The sequence below is a fragment of the Salvelinus sp. IW2-2015 genome, unplaced genomic scaffold (assembly GCF_002910315.2).
Source record: "Salvelinus sp. IW2-2015 unplaced genomic scaffold, ASM291031v2 Un_scaffold1586, whole genome shotgun sequence".
NCBI classification, from domain to species: domain Eukaryota; kingdom Metazoa; phylum Chordata; class Actinopteri; order Salmoniformes; family Salmonidae; genus Salvelinus; species Salvelinus sp. IW2-2015.
This window is the reverse complement of record NW_019943010.1, coordinates 141,067-145,670: the sequence shown is the minus strand read 5'-3', so window position 1 is coordinate 145,670 and position 4,604 is coordinate 141,067. Positions and strand designations below refer to the sequence as shown.

At 47.0% G+C, this 4,604-nt stretch overlaps 1 protein-coding gene across 1 annotated transcript in view; it reads left to right on the top strand.

The window, feature by feature from the left end:
• LOC112071332 (uncharacterized) overlaps positions 1 to 4,604 on the top strand; it is a gene marked incomplete at its 5' end in the record, with an annotated part of 21,847 nt that overhangs the window by 1,483 nt on the left and 15,760 nt on the right. The gene's annotated exons all lie outside the window — the stretch shown is intronic.

The window sequence follows — 4,604 nt, the reverse complement described above, 5'->3', positions numbered from 1 at the left end:
CCAGAGTATCGCGGTCGCGAAGCAGGAGCAGATGGAGGCAGCCGGCAAAAGCCAGGAACATGACCCAAATACAGAGCGAGTTAACATCAAACAAAGCAACGACCGAGAGGCAGCCCCAAAAAATGATTTATGGCGACGGGGTCAACACCGGGAGATTGCGAAGAAGCAGGGCATCAGAACGCTGAAGCAGCAACTCCCCTCTTACTCAGTCGCGGCAGCGAGCGCAGATCGACCCGGTCAAAGCACTGTGCTTATCCGAGATTCTAGCGCAACATGCACTTCAGTCAGCAGCATCCACAGCCCGACTGCCGCTAGCATGTCGGCAAAGCTCCCCGCACGTTCAGCCGATGCCTACGAGATGGCGCATTCCAGCCACCAGAGACCGGATATGATGCCGGAACCGTCAGCGTTCCTCGGCCCTACCGGTGCCGCTCATACTATCGGGCACAAGAGATAAATCCTGCAGACCACCCTCACTACGCCACGCTCATCACCCACCGTTCGACCCAAGCGACAACCCAGACTCCGGCCTGTGACCAGCTCCCACACACTCAGCCGTGACTACATGGGCGATTCAGCAGGCAACGCCGCTCTGTGCCAACTGCCACTCGCTCCAGACCTCCACGGCGCCTTCCCACGGGACCAGCACTACATCCTCGCACCGCGCTCTACCGCACCGCATAGCCATCCCAGGCTTGCCCCTTCAATAGCCCCAAGTGCGATCCCGTGCCCAAGCTCCCTCCACCACATCACACAAGCTCAAAGTGGAGCATCCAGCCCCAAGCGAACCTGTTGTGCACGCTCCCCCACAGCGCTTCGATCACAAGTACGTCTCTCTCCTCAGAATAACCGGAATTGAGACCGTTCCGCTCACAACGACGAAGACCACTCCCAGCTGCCATGCATCCCATGAAGTCACCACACACGCTCGCAGTTGAAAAACTGCAATCACATGGCACCGAACGCCTACCAGTAGAATGACTCCACATGGCACCCGACCCGCAGACCTCGTACGTAGATGATCCCACTAGGCAACGAAGCCTCCACGTGAACTGAATCCATGGCCCGCAGCCTCCGGCGACGGCACCAATCCGCCGCGGGGCGCTCCGGCAACGATTCACGGTCCGGAGTCTCCGGCGACGATCCACGGTCCGGTTCCACAGAAGCGGAGGGATCAGCGTAGGGAGCGGGGGCTACGTCCCGAACCGGAGCCGCCACCGTGAGTAGATGCRCACCCGGACCCTCCCCTATAGGTTCAGGTTTGCGGCCGGAGTCCGCACCTTTGGGGAGGGGGGGTACTGTCACGCCCTGACCTTAGAGATCCCTGTTTATTCTCTATATTTTTGTTAGGTCAGGGTGTGATTAGGGTGGGTACTCTAGTTTTTGTATATCTATGTTTTCTTTTTCTTTGTTGGCCTAGTATGGTTCCCAATCAGAGGCAGCTGTCTATCGTTGTCTCTGATTGGGGATCATACTTAGGCAGCCTTTTTTCCCACCTTCTGTTGTGGGATCATGTCTTTGTTTGGTTGCATGTATTTTGCACGACAAAGCTTTTCGTTCGTTGTATTGTTTATTGTTTTTTTTGCTGGTTCACATTTTTTATAAATATGATGAACCCAAATCACGCTGCGCCTTGTTCTACCCTTAACGATGAACGTTACACACCTGCTGTAGGGCACAGTCTTCATAATGTGTCACAGGGAGGCACCAAATTGGATCGTGCACAATATGGATTAGTCTAGTCTGAATTAATCAGCAAAAAGGATGGTAAATACTCTGTGTCAACCTAAAAATATGTTTAGTTTACAATGGATATTAAATGTGAAATTGCTGGCTAGGATATTTTACCTTTGTCATAGGCTACATCCATCCTATTTTCTTCAATTGAATGGCTCAACTGGCAAGTTTTAGTTTCACTTTTACAGAAAGCTCATGTCTGCTACATAGGCTGAAGACATAGCCACAGTCAAAATACTATACAACTGTTAGTTACAAGCCAACTAGAAAAGMACTTCAAAGAAAAGGCTCCCAGTGCCTCTGAAGATGTGGGCCATGAAACCACGGAAAGCCATTCATTTCCAATGGAAGAGAAGCGACGTGGCAGGGGACAGTTTGGCGATGCGAGCATGGGTGAGGGTCGGGAACAGGGTGTGACCAAAGTCAGGGAAAGCTGAACTTTATGCAAATACTWACCGCCATCGCGGCGGGCTTGAAGTACATAAATAACAACACACATCAATAAAACATAATGTAAGGAAACTGCTAATAATAAGCCATGGGTAGAATCTGAATTGTTTACTCTTCGTGTCCTCGCTTCCTTCTCAAAACCCATTGGAGGAGAAGGTCAGAGGGGCGGGATCTCTGGCTGTCTCATCAAATGGGTTTTGAGAAGTAGTAGGGAGGAGAGAGGATGCAAGGAGTATGCCACTGAGATTCTTCCCTAGTCGCACAAGTATGCTACGTTTTCCATACAATATCGACCACACCCTTTAACTTTAATGTGACTGTGCATGAGGCCTATCTACAGGTCTATAAAAAGCTGGTTCATTTTGGCTGTGTGTGTGTGGCTTTACCATTTAAGAAAGTAGACTAAAATCATTCCAATCCCGATTTAAAATGCAACGTCTGTTTAGAGTATTGGATGGCTCGGTGAGCAGCAGCCAGCATGGTGCCTCTTCTGTCACTTTTAGAAAGCAGAAAACAGAGAGTGACAGTTTGTTTTGCCGGTCAGCAGTTTAGGCTGGTCACCGATTACTTTGAATTTGATGTCAGCATTTGAACTCGTCCTTGTAATCCGTGTTGTAATCTGATAGCCTGGGAATTGGGAGGTGGGGGAGTCCTCCTTTTTGGTGACCAATGGAAACCAAAAGCTATTTTATTTATATTAAAATATAGGTTGTGATAGCTGTAGCCTAATTGGTATCTTCATTCATTCGGCCCAGGAGGCTAGTGCCGTTTTGGTTTCATGTATTAATTTGAAAATAAACACAACTGAAACAACTTCCCCAAAATACATGTCCTGTTTGTTTTATAAAGCTAGGCTACTTATGGTTTTTAGTCTGTTCGTGTGCTCTCCTCCCGTGTCGTTGAAGACACTAATGACTTCCCACCAACATTGTCTCGTGCTCTTCCCACTTTCTACAAAGACCGTTGGTGGGAAGTCATTATAGAGCTACACTGTATGCGCCGTTCCATAAGGATGACTATAGTCTAGGGGGTCGGCAACCTTTTTCATCTGGAGAGCCWATTTACAATTATTCCTACCATTTCTAAAGTTCTGCGTGTCAGTTATGCTTTTCATATACGCATTGTAGGCTARCTAACCGTGCTCAGAAAATGTCTAACAGCCCACAGACTGAAGAATTTTATAGCTGTCTACTAGACAGAGGTGCTGTCCAATCAGCACCATGCCACAAAACTCCACTATGCCTACCTGTACCGAGGAGCTGTCCATTCAGCGGTGCTGAATCACAGACGCAGCCTTACATGCTGACTAGACTGGGCACGCAAGTGCGCCATCGCGCGCATGTTGATTTTGTCCATCCATACTAGACGCAATCAGAACACGCAGGTTGAAATATCAGAACGAACTRTGAACCAACTATATTAATTTGTGAACAGGTTGAAACATTCATGGCCATTTAGCTTGCTGTTGCTAGCTAATTTGTCKTGGGATATAAACATTGGGTTGTACGGTTTCCTGAAATGCACAATGTCCTTTTTTCTGGATCTTTGTAGAATTTTTACCCATTTTGAGTCATACAAAATCACGTGTTTTCTACTCTGCCAATTAATCCACAGATAAAAGGGGAAGCCTAGTTAGTTAGTTTCTAGTAATTATTTGTATACCTTTTGTTTCTAGTAATCTCTCGTTCAGTCGTCTTCTTCTTCTTCGGACTTTATATGGCAGTTGGCAATCAACTTTAAGGTGCATTACCACCACCAACTGGACTGGAGTGTGGACCTCAGTTCATCTTTCAATCACCCACGTGGGTATATGCTCCTAAAAACCAATGAGGAGATGGAAGAGGCGCCCGYCTATTTTAGCGCCCGGCTACGCAGACACTCATTGACGTGCGCAATCATTTTGGATGAAATCATTGAAAAACATGTACAGTGCATTCGGAAAGTATTCAGACGCCTTGCCTTTTTCCACATTTTGTTGCGTTACAGCCTTATTCTAAAATGTTATTAAGTATTTTTTTTACCTCATCAATCCACACACAATAAGCCCATATTTGACAAACAGCAAAAACAGGTTTTTAGTATTTTTGTTAATTTATAAATCATTTTAAAACGGAAATATTAATTTACGTAACTTTTCAGACCCATACTCAGTACTTTGTTGAAGCATCTTCGCAGTGATATAGCCTTGAGTCTTCTTGGATATGACGCTACAAGCTTGGCACCCTGTATTTGAGGAGTTTCTCCATTCTTCTCTATGATCCTCAAGCTCTGACAGCTTGGATGGGGAGCGTCGCTGCACAGCTATCGATCTGACTAGTCTCCCTGCTTTTTCACATTGAAAACATACCCACAGCATGATGCTGCCATCCCATGCGTTCACCGTAGGGATGGTGCAGATCTCTCTCACAACAAAATTA